The sequence below is a fragment of the Schistocerca americana genome, chromosome X (genome assembly GCF_021461395.2).
Source record: "Schistocerca americana isolate TAMUIC-IGC-003095 chromosome X, iqSchAmer2.1, whole genome shotgun sequence".
In the NCBI taxonomy this organism is placed as follows: Eukaryota; Metazoa; Arthropoda; class Insecta; order Orthoptera; family Acrididae; genus Schistocerca; species Schistocerca americana.
This window is the reverse complement of record NC_060130.1, coordinates 209,719,616-209,732,318: the sequence shown is the minus strand read 5'-3', so window position 1 is coordinate 209,732,318 and position 12,703 is coordinate 209,719,616. Positions and strand designations below refer to the sequence as shown.

The 12,703-nt window shown below is 44.6% G+C and overlaps 1 protein-coding gene across 2 annotated transcripts in view; it reads left to right on the top strand.

The window, feature by feature from the left end:
- Positions 1–12,703, top strand: part of LOC124556450 (dymeclin) — a 161,639-nt gene that overhangs the window by 28,706 nt on the left and 120,230 nt on the right. The window lies entirely within an intron of this gene.

Genomic DNA, 12,703 nt, shown 5'->3' with positions numbered 1-12,703 from the left:
CTAGGTCCTGTCAACCTTCCATTTTCAGACGTCGCTAAATTCTTGGGTCTTATGTTTGACAGAAAACTGTGCTGGTTCTCCCACGTTTCCTATCTTTCGGCTCGCTGTCTGCGATCCAGTGCGCTCGAAATTGGACTTTGGAAGCATAGTCTACTCCTCTGCTCGGCCGTCTATTCTTCGGCGTCTCGACTCTATCCACCACCGTGGATTACGTTTAGTGTCTGGAGCTTTTTACACCAGCCCTGTGGAAAGCCTTTATACTGAGACTGCTGAACCTCCGCTGTCCAATCGGCGAGCAGTCCTTCTGAGTCGTTATGCTAGCCATCTGTCTTCCATGCCTGCTAATCCACCCCATGACATTTTTTTCGACGCCTCCTTTGATGTAGGGTATGCAGGCCGCCCCTCCTCCCTACTACCACCGGGAGTCCGCTTCTGTCAACTGCTCCATTCTCTTTCCTTCCGCTTTCCTAAAACCTTCTTGACAACTTGGGGTACAGCACCGCCTTGGCTCCGTCCGCGGATCTGCCTGCTCCGTGACCTTTGTCGATTTCCCAAGGATGGTACCCCTTCACTTGTTTATCGTCGGGCATTTGCTGCTCTTGCACCCTCTGGTCCACCGGATTCAGGACTGTCTGCGCTTGCTCCACCTGGGGGGGCGTCTTGGTGGCGTTCCTCTGGCTCCCGGGACACGTTGGTATCTGTGGAAATGAGGCGGCCGATATTGCAGCCAAGGCTGCAGTCTCTCTTCTTCGGCCAGCTATTCAATCGATTCCCTTCGCCGATCTACGGAGCGTTTTATGTCGTCGTGTTGTTCATTTATGGCATGCGCATTGGTCGACACTTCCCCATAATAAATTGCGGGACGTGAAAGCTCTTCCTTGTGCTTGGACCTCTTCCTCCCGAACGCGTCGTCGGGAGGAGGTAATTTTAACTAGACTCCGGATAGGGCACTGTCTTTTTAGCCATCGACATCTTTTAAGCGGCGATCCTCCCCCACTCTGTCCCCACTGCTCTCAGCTGTGGATGGTAAGACACCTTTTAATTCTTCGGGATAGCAAAAAAACTAGCTGGATTTCATTTACTAGTTCTTTTAACAGCCCACGCTCCCTCTTCCGATAGCTCTATGGGACCAAGGTCCACTCCTCAGTTTCCAGCCTGACCTTAGCAGAGCAGATGATGTCATTCTGGACCCCATTGCTACCTTCAACACCTTAGGCTGCTATTTTGCGGAGATTTCGAGCTCCACCCACTATCACCCTGCCTTCTTGCATCGGAAATGACTGGAGGAGGCTCAGGTGGTAGCGTTCTCCTCTCAGAATCTTGAATGCTACAGTGCCACCTGTACTATTTTCTGCCCCAGGGCTGGATGATGTTCCCATTCAGATGTTGCAGAACCTTTCTCTTGTGGGCAATCACTTTCTCCTTGACACATACCATTGCATCTGGGCAGATAGCATGTTTCCTAGACACTGGCTTGAAGCCACTGTGGTACCCATACCCAAGCCCAGTAAAGAATAAAAACCTTGCTTCTAGCTAGTGCCCCATTTGTCTCACCAGCTGTGTTTGCGAAGTGATGGAACGTATGATTCATGCCCGGCAGGTATGGTGGCTCGAGTCTTGCAATTTACTGACCACTGCACAATGTGGATTTAGAGTGTGCTGTTCTGCAGTTGACAATCTCATCACTTTGTCAATCCATGTAATGAATTGTTTTCTGTGAAAATACCAGCCTGTGGTAGTGTTTTTTGATTTGGAGAAAGTGTAAGACACTTTCTGGAGGACTTGTATCCACTGTACTTTCTCTATATGTGTGGCTTCTGAAGTCACCTGCCCTGTTTCCTTCAGGAATTTTTAAAAGACAGTGTTTTCAAGGTACGTGTGGGTTTTGCCGTGTTGGACACATTTATCCAGGAAAAGGGATGCCTCAAGGCTCCGTCCTGAGTGTCATCCTCTTAGCTGTAGCAGTTAACCCTATTGTGGCCTGTCTCCCACCAGGCATCTCTGGCTCCGTTTTCATCGACAATTTTGCAATCTGTTGCATCTCTCCACAGACTTGTATCCTTGAATGGCATCTTCAACGATGTCTTTACTTGTCACGCATCAACAATGGCTTTTGATTTTCCACTGACAAAACTGTTTGTATGAATTTTTGAGGGCGCAGTGGCTTTCTTCCACTATCTTTACATCTTGGGGCTGTTGTTGTTAACTGAAACTACAAAATTCCTGGAGCTCATGGTTGACAGAAAACTTTCTTGGTCCTCCCACATTTCTTACCTGGCTGCCCACTGCACCTGGTGCCTAAATGTCGTACGTGTTCTAAGTGGTACTTCCTGAGGAGCGGAGCAGACCACCCTTCTCCATCTGTCCTCCCTGCGAGTCTGGGGGTTAGAATAGGCCCAAGATATCCCAGCTTGTTAAAAGAGACGACTAAAAGGAGTCACACTTTTCGGCCCTATAAGTTCAGGTCCCATTTTATGGTTTGACTTGCCACTTTCCAAATTCTACAGAAGTGTCGGCCATATGGGGAAGGATGCCTTACGTGGTGCATGAGTTATCATAGTGCCCTTAGAGTCGATCTCCTGAACCTCTTGTCATGGCTTTGCATCTCTACCTGCAATTCAACTATTTGTGCAAGGACACGTTCCCGGGCATGTCATCTTCTTCCATTGTCTTCTGTCCTCTTTCACCCCCATGACAGTATTGGATTTTTCTGCACCCAATATCCAGCACGGTAACCAGTCCGTTGTGGTGGGGCCATCGTGTACCCATTAGGTGGTAATCCCCTGACAACACAGGGATCACACTGCTGATGCCCGAGCTGTAAACTCCCTACGTATGCCAAGGAGTAGATGCCTGTCTGCCTGGGGCATCAGGACTCCTGGCAACAGCCATCATACCAGGTGGCCTGTGCTGTGGCTGGGTGGTGCCCGTGGGGAGAGCCTCTGATCGGAGTGGGTGGCATCAGGGCAGATGACCCGCAATGAAGCGGACTAAGTTATCTCTTGCTGGTGACCGTATGGCACCAGCAGTCTCTAAGAAAGGCAAGATCGAATACAATGCTGACAGATATGACCCTAAATCATTTCCCTCCCTTGCTACGCCATGGAAGGAATGTACCACTACAGAAAGAAGAGAGCCATATTCGCCTTAGTGTTTAGTCTGTAGCATAATGGACAGGGGCTCGTTTCTACTTATGAAGCCTCAATTTTTTGTTGAACGAGATAAGTTTGAGGACGTGACAGTGCTGTCTAAGGTGAGAAGCAGTGCAGTCTTGATTCAGACGGCATCCCCTGCCCAATCCCGGGCATTACTCGCTTGTGACCAGCTGGGTGATATTCCTGTTTCTGTCACTCCCCATAAAAGCCTCAGCATGGTCCAGGGGATTATTTTCCATCACGACCTCCTCTTGCAGTCTGACAACAAGTTCTGCACCAATCTACAATGGCGGGGTGTTCATTTGATCCAGTGCGTTTACAGGGGACCCAAAGACAACAGGGTTGCTACCAGTGCATTCATCTTGGCCTTTGAGGGTGATTCATTTCTTCTCTGTACTGACGCCTTGATCACCCTACAAGCTATCAACCAGTACTACCCCCGCTATCCTTTGGTAGCGGCCATCCGGGAGCCCACCTATGCCCTGGAATGGTCCAGTTGTTCCATAGTGTTTGTGTGGACCCAGTCCATGTTGGAATCCCAGGAAATGAACTTGCCGACAGGCTGGCCAAACAGGCTACAAGGAAACTGCTTCTGGAGATCGGCATCCCTGTAACTGACCTGCGATCGTTATTACGCCACAAGGTTTATCAGCTTTGGGAGACGGAATGGCATAATCTCAGTACACACAACAAACTGTGTGCCCTTAAGGAAACTACGAATGTGTGGAAGACCTCCATGTGGGCCTCTCGCAGGGACTCTGTGGTTCTCTGCTGGCTCCGCATTGGCCATACGTGGCTAACACATGGCTATCTCCTCCGCCAAGAGGACCCATCTTGTTGTCACTGTGGCTCACATATGACTGTCATTCACATCTTGCTGGACTGCCCACTTTCTGCTGCACTGCGACAGTTTTTAACCTTCCCAGCACCCTACCTTTGGTGTTGGGCGACAATGCCTCAACAGCAGATTTAGTTTTAGGTTTTATTCGTGAGGGGTTTTTTTTTTTTTTTTTTTTTTTTTTTTTTTTTTTTTTTTTTTTTTTTTTTTTTTTTCATACCACCTAAGCGTGGGCATTTAGCCTTCTCTCTGAGGTCGCCACCCTCACTCCGTTTTAACTCTGTCGTACTTTCTTTGCATTTGTCTAGGTGGTCATCTTTTCCCTACATGTGTTCATCTCGCCTTGCCTTTATGGGGTTGGCATTTTAATTTGTTGCAGAGTGGCTGGCTCATCCTCGTTTATTACTGTGATCAGCCAGCCAAGACTATATGCTCTATGGTTTTAATACCTTCTTCTACTTTTCCTTGTGGTGAATGCTTTCCCCGTTTTTTGTTCATTCCATTCGTTTTCTTTTTAGGCATGCTGTTGGATGTTTTTGTACCTTGAGCCTTGCTTGCATTGGGTAAAAGGGACTGATGACCCTGTAGTTTGGTCCCTTTATACCCCAAACCAACCAACCAATCTCCGTTTGTACTTATCCCTTGTCTGTTCGAAACTAGGCTGTCAGGATTTTGTTTATGCATCTGCACATCTTTCTATCTTATGCCATCTAAATACAACCCACCATTGTGAAATCTGTTTGGCCACTGGCATCTTTTGCACTAGCCCGGTTGAGAGTCTTTATGCAGAAGCTGCCAAACTACTGCTGTCATACTGGCATGATGTTCTCCTCAGTGGCTACACATGCTGTGTGTCTGCTATGTCTGGCCACCCATGATATGCTTCCTCTTTCAGGGACTGCCATTATGGGGAATGTCCTTCTTCTCTGCTGCCTCCTGGAGTTTGCTTTCGGCTATTGCTCTGGCAGCTTAACTTCACACTACCTGCCTCTTTCCCAATGGGTGTGAACCCTTCATCATATTGGCTTTGTGCGGTGGCCCGTGTTCACCTTGGACTTCGTTCACTTCCTAGGGAAACTACCCCAGATTTGATCTAACGCTGTAAGTTTCTCAACCTTTGCACAGAACTTTTTAGTGATAGTGCCTTTGTGTGCACTAATGGCTCTCGGGCTGACGGTGATGTCAGGTGTGCCTTCATCATTGGCACCAATGATTTTCAGTATTGGCTTCTGGAGCACTGCCCAGTATTTATAGCAGAACTCTTCGCCCTGTATCAGGCCACGCAGTACATCCGGTGACACAGCTTTACAATTGTGTCACCTGCTCAGATTCTCTCAGTGCCCATTAAAGCCTCTGTGCGCTGTACACAGCCCATCCCTTTGTGCAACGGATCCAAGAAAGCTTCCAGTTGCTCACTCTTGAGGGAGCATCTGTGTTGTTTATGTGGGTTCCTGGTCATGTCAGTCTGAGGGGAAACGTGGCTGCTGTCGCTGCTGCCAAAACTGCAGTCCTCCTACCTTATCCTGCTAGTTCTTCCATTCCTTCCGATGATCTCTGCATTGCCATCTGTCAGCAGGTGGTGTCACTTTGGCATCACCACTGGTCGTCCCCTAATGGGAACAAGGCCTAGGGAATTAAACCTCACCCAGTGGCTTGGCCAACCTCCTCTCCACCCTCTCAGTGTCATTTTAGCCATCACCATTTGTTAAGTGGTGATCCCCCACCACTTCATGCTCATTGTCATCAACCTTTGACGACATTGCCGTCAGGGAAGCCATCAAGCATGAAGGTATGCAAGTGGTTCGCAGCTGTCAGTGTGTCTTCGATTACAATCACAGGTCCGGTGCAAGTGCCAGAGAACATCTCCCATAGTATAATACTGCTTCCACCAGCATGCATCTGTGGCACGCTGCACATTTCAAGCCACCGTTCAGCTCGATGACTGCGTTTCTGGAGATGACCATTGACCTAATGTAGCAAAAATGTGATTTCACCCAAAGAGCCGACACGTTTCCATTGATCGACAGTTGAATCCTGGTGTTCCGGTGCCCACTGCAACTGTGATTGACGATGTCATTGGGTCAACATGAGAACATGTAGGGGTGGTCTCCTGTGGCGCTCCATGTTCAACAGTGTATCATGAACAGTGTGCTCCGAAATACTTGTGTGCGCACCAGCATTGTGCTGTTTTTGCTGAATGCCATAATCACCATCCATCCTACTTTAGAGAGCAGACAAGCCTCTGAACCCCACGTCCTGTGAAGGGTCGTGGATGTCCAGCCATTTAGTGCCTAAAGGTAGTTTAATTGCCCTTCTGCCACTTTCCATAGAAGTTCATAACAGTATCACATGAACATTTGACCATCTTTGCTGTTTTCGAGACACTCGTTCACAGGCTCCATGTAATAATAGGCTGCCTATTGTCAAAGTCACTTATTTCAGTGGATATCACCATTTACAGTTCATATCTCATCCGTGTCTGCCCCACATACGTACATTACGTGCCCGCAGTGCCATCAGGCGACATCCAACATTGCGGTGGGCACTTGATTTTATGTGTCATTACCAATGAATAATCTTTGTGATTTTCATTTAAAATTAGACATAAGGTTATTAATTTATGGTTTTGAATCCAGGAAAGTCATTCCATGTGGGAATTGCAACTAATCTCATCTTTCACATTGGGCTTTAATCTGTCCTCTCGCACAGAAAGTGAGAGACAAACACAGCAACCATTCACTAGCTCTGGGGTAACATGGTTGCCTGTCGGACAAAGGCTGGGTTGGCTCATGTCTCAAGTCTCACAGAAGGTCATACTTCAGCCGTTCTGTTACAGAGCTATAAGCAGCCATGCCAAAAATCAATAAGGAAATCTTAAGAAAACTTTACCCTCAAATATCGTCTCACTACTTCTAGTACCTCACAGTGTAAGGGTAAAAAACTTATGACTGCACAATTGATAATGACTTTTTCTGCTTCTGCTGACATAACTTCTGGTTTTTGTGAATGCACAATTTTATTTATGAAATTCCATATACTACTAGAGTGTGACACAGAACAGCAAGTAAACACTGACTGTTTAGAAGCCCAAAGTAAAAAATATCTTCTTAATGCATGCTGATGTAGGCTCACTCATGTTACAGATACTTCATGCTTTGGTAAAATAGACATTTGTCATGAGGTTATCGTGATCAGTTGTATTTCATTTGCATGTGTACACTGCATATTTTGACAGTGTTTTCCATTAATTTATTGAACACAACAGTTAATGTTAATCAAGCATCAACAATATATTCTTTCAAATTATCTAAAATAGTGTGACAGTGCTCATGTAGTTTACCAATTCCACACCAGTTGAAACATACTGGTTCTGAGTTAAAGATGATTTGAAGTGCATTTTCATCCAGAAATGAAATTTCTTGATTGTTGTTTGATAAAGGGTGGGAAAGGTAAACATTTGAGGTCATAAGATCAGAATAATGAAAGTGTGAAGTATGACTTCCCAAACAACCTCCTGGATATTTTTGTTTTTGAAATCAGCAGTGTGCGTTATTGTGTGGTAGCAAAATGAAATGCAGTTTTGTTCGTCGTTTTTCCTACACTGTGACTGAAAGGTGCCTCAGTTGTCGGAAACAAATATCAGCTGTGACGGATACACTTCTGGGGAGGAGTTCCTAGTACACAACACCCTTTTCCAGCCACCAGAAACAAAATATGGTCACACTGACCTTTGTTCAGTATAAGTCTCTTGTTATGGCTCAGCTATTAATTTCCTCTACAGCAGTTAACATACAGTCATCATAACTCACCACCAGTAACAATAATGCATAGGAATGCTCAATGTACAAACTGATTGTGTTCAACCATTAAAAACTTGGTTTCAGATAAATCACAGTTTGAACAGAGTTTGAAAGACTTTTTGATAGGCAACTCCTACTCTATAGATGAATATCTTAACAGTGACTGTTAGACCAACTTAAATAAAAATGTCTGTTAGATTTCAGTTTTGACAGCACTTGGTCACAACAGTCAAAATTGGGTATTTTGTGTATGATAAATTTATTAAAAGTGCATAACTATATTTCATTCTGAGAGTGTATTTGCGCTGTAAATATTAGCTGTTCCACTTCTCTGCAATGTATTTACATATTTTGGCAATCTCCTGACAAATGACCAGGGTAGTGAGTATTATACTCAAGTGTTTTATGTTTTTCATTTTAGATTTTCTGACTTGTTCCACACACACGAGAATCGTCTCTTTTTTTTCCGCCATGTGGAATGAAAACTTAATGTAATCTAATCTCATCTCATCTCATCAAAAGCAAAAATGCAGTAAAAATTGCTGCTTTGATTTTTGTTGCTCTGTTGTGCTCCTATACCTAACTTCTGAAACTTATCTATTGAGTGCAGATGTCACACAATGCTTAAATGGTTGCAGTTCGACACATACAGTTTATCAAATATGTCTGCTAATGAGACTTAGTGAATGTGTAAAATCATTCATTCGAGAATGAACTTCTGTGAAACAAGAAAATCCTTTTCTGACCTGTTTTGCACGAAGATATTCACCCGCATACAATACAAAGGTTCAGAGCTCCCCTTGCTGCCTTCACCCCTCTACTATATCCAAAACGAATAATATGTTACACATGGTAGATCTTTTTCCACTTGTGAGTCTATTTTACAATTCTTGAACAACATTCATAAGTTCCAAGCATGCAAAATCCAATACGTAACTGCAAGAGAGTGCTAGTACTTCAAATACAAAAATGACAGTTGATAAATACGCTCATAGCCACACATTCATCCAGCGGACGGATGGCAGGTAGCGTATGGCCAGTAGCTGGTGGCCGACAGCCACTGCAGGGCAAGGAAACTCTTGAGCATAAACTGTTCTGGTTTTGACACAGCCACGAGCTGCTTAGCAGAATAGTTTCTGGAAGTTTTTGCTATTATAGGTGGGTAAGAAAATCACGCAAATTATCTTTGAGGTTCTGTTAGATTGATAACTTTAGCAGTCAACAAAAAGGTGATTCAGAAATATAGTGTGTGTGTAGTGTACTCGAACTCAAGACTTTATATCTATCTTGCACAATGCTTACTACTAGACCAAGAGCAGATACAACACTGTATCACTTCGTGAAGACTTAAAGCACTCCCTCCATGCACTTCCATGTCCTAAAGTGTTCCCCGATTGTGCATATGACTGCATATTTTGAGAGGTGGCTGGTTATATTGGCCACATTAAGTGAATGACTCTGACTTACAAGGAGAACATGGCAAGTGACATAACCCAATTTCCTAGAAACTTCACTCCATGGAAGAGGGGTCAAAATAAGTGAACACATCTCAATGTATCTGTAGGTACTCAACCATTTCTTAGAAAATGATGGTCAACGTTTTCGAGGTACTTCAGGTGGCTTTTAGCAAGTAAGCTGTCCAGCTGTAGTGGTGCCACAGTGGCTAGTGTCACTGATTTGCACTTTCTCACCCCGTGTTAGTAACTGTATTATTATTTTTGTTTTTCATTTATCTTTGCTTGCCTGTAGAAGATCACTGTACAAATGTTTTATAGTGCATATTGAAATAACATTGTACTTATTCATGTACTAATTGTATGTCTGGTGAATGAATATTTTGAAAGATCAGAAAATTATTTTAAATTGTTTTCGGTGAAATTCCTGTAGTGTATCTTGATTCACAACGAATTGCAAGTGCCAGTTCGTGGTAAATTGATCCATTATGTATGGTTTTCTATTAAATTATTGCCAGTGCATGATATCTTCAGTACCACTGACAATGTTTCCTTCCCAAGTAAGAGTCATAGGAAGACATGTCACTCGGCAAACCTGCCTTTACACAATGTTTGTGGTGTTGGGAATTTGTATGTTTCAAATGTTTCTATGATTGGTATCATCCAAGGGAATCCACCAAACCTACCTGAAGAATAAATACAAGAATAAAATGTAAGAATATGAGAATTTATTAAGATTGTAACTGAGGCCTTGAAGGATGTGGGTACTGCAATGTTTGTGTATGTCTGGTTACAATTAACCATTAATGTGTGATCATTTGGAGATACATTGAGTCAAAAGTTGAATGGAGGTTAGTGGCTTGAAGGGCAGAGGAAGTAGAGTGCCAAGGCAAGAGCCAAGGGAAAAAACCTCTGTGATAGTTGGTCAGGTTATAAGAGCAGTAGCAGTTTTCTTGCTGCCTACAACAGGTCATGCAAGGATAGGCTTTGTTAGTAGTAGGTATCATGACGTTGTGGAGAGATGTTACTTGGCAGCTGCAGCTGAGTACCAGTGTTGGCTTCTCGCTCAGCATCAGCAAACCTGTAACGAGTTGGGTTAATCATCATTTAGTGTCCGACACGTCATATATTGGATTCATAGTGTACGGTAGTGTTGTCGGTTTGTTTGTGCATTAGTGTGTGAGCTTGTCGGCTTCCCTGCTGTAGCCTGTTGGTTGGCCGTGATAGCAGCTGGCATATCCAATCAACAGTGTTGCTGATGTGCAGGGGCTTGCCAGTGTTGTTGCTCAAGAGTGTATGTTAGCTCACCATAGGTGGTTATGCAATAGCTAGCAATGTCTTTAGCCACTTGTGCTTCCACCTATAATTGTGATCATAGTTTCCCAAAGTAAGGATGAAAGGGTTGTTAGAATGTCTCGAGTTCCCGCATAATCGTGTGGTGAGTTTTTTGAATACTTCCTTGAGGGTTTCAAGGCGAAATTCATTGTGAAGATCCACAGTGCAGGCGTAGAGTGAAGTGTTGCTAATTATGCATAGCACTTAGTTCTGCGTGATCTGCAGGCGGTGCAGTTATGTAGGGGCTTCGTATCGCCAGATGGGAGCTATGTACATCATCAGATGTCTCATCAGTGTCATGCATATGGACCTTGACACCCTCCTGTTTAGTGTACTTCCCCTGTTGAGCATTGGGTAGAGTTGTTTGAGCCTCATGTGCCCTCTGTTGGTAGCATATTCTCTGTGGTCCCCCCATGTAAGTTTCCGGTCCAGCCAGACACTGAGGTATCTGACTCTCTCTCTCGGAAGCATATTGGGTGTGCATGTATTGTTACCTGTCTACAGTGTTGATGTCTGCGCAGTAGCTTCGGTCTGCATGTGAACAGGACAGCTTTGCACTTGTCGATGTTAATTTCCAATATGCCATCATTCCAACCAAGGCTCTGCAGTTCTGAGTGCCATCTTTAATCGTGAATTTATGTATGACGGTTTCCAGGCTTGCGCAAGGACGGCTGTGTCATTCATGTAGATGGCTAATGTTGTGTTTTGTGTTGCTGGAAAGTCATTAATTTAGAGGTTGAACAAGATGGGCCCCAGAATGCTTCACTGGGGTACTCCAGCTTGGATAGATACCCCATTGTGTTGATTGTTTGCCCTGCACGTCAGTGCTGAAAAATCAGTTTGTGAGATATGAGTGTATGAGACATAAAAGTCCATTGGGGAAACCAGCATCACTTAGTTGTGCCAAAGACGGTCGAAAGCTTTTTCGATGTCTAGGAATACGGCCCCTGTGGCTTTGTTCGTGTTGTAGCCGTGTGTTATATGTTGGATTGCATGGAGGGATTGTGTTGTTGAGTGGTGGTTCCTAAAGCTGACTTGTTCTGATCATAGGGTGTCATTGGTGATGCAGTGTCTAGTGATGTGTTTTAGCATTACCTTCGCAACAATCTTGCTCAACAAGCACATCAGACTGATGGTTCAGTAATTTTGTAGGATGAAGTGGTCTTTCCCTGGCTTCTACGGCTCTGTCCGTGAAATCATGGGGGGACGTGGTTTTGAATACCATTGGGACCAGGGGCTTTCCTAGTACTGGTATGTTTGATAGCCCAAGTAATTTCATTTCTACTAGTGTGTCTGATTTCGTCATGCGTGGGCTGAGCTACAAGTTGTGTAACCTCTTAGTTCATTTCAAGTGTGAATACTAGGTCTGAAGGAGCCAGATTCAGCATGAAGGACACTGCAAGTGTTGTTGCCTTAACCTCTGCGACCTCGTCATGGAGTATGCAGGGCCATCTGGTCCTTGTAGAGTAGAAACATAATGTTTCTCCCTGGTGAAGTGTCTGGCTAGCTTCCACCCATCAGGACGTGGTATCAAACCCTGCGAGTTTCTGCTCCCATTGCTTGTTTCTAAATGTTTGTATTTCCTCTTGTATTACATCCTGGAGGATGTTCTCATGCGGTTTATAGAACCGGTGCCTGGTATGCTGCCAGTATCTCCTGAGGTGGTTCCTCATTAAGATAAGGCCCAGGATTTCTTGGGGGCAGGGCTGTTGAGTGGTGTTGTGGTGTTGTATGTGGAATGGCATCAGATATTGCACCTTGGACAGCAGTAGTAAGAGGCTTCACTGCCTCATCAGTTTGTTGCATGTTGTTAATTTTGTGATTGTTTGGAATACGGCTATCAAGCGTTTCCTTGAACAGGGTCCAATTCACGCACTTGTAGTTCAGTATTCTGCATGGTTCTGTGTCCTGCAGTGTTTCTTCCATGTGCAGTATTACAGGTATGTGGTCGAATCCAAATCATTTTCAACTGTAAGGTTAAGTGTGCATGTGATGCTCTTGATGAGGGCTATGCCTGAGTTGGGCCTATGCAGGCACATACATGGGGACGTGCAGCCCAAGTATAATGTAGTATTGGCCTGGTGTATGTTCGTATAGGTTTTTGCCATTGGAGGCATGTAT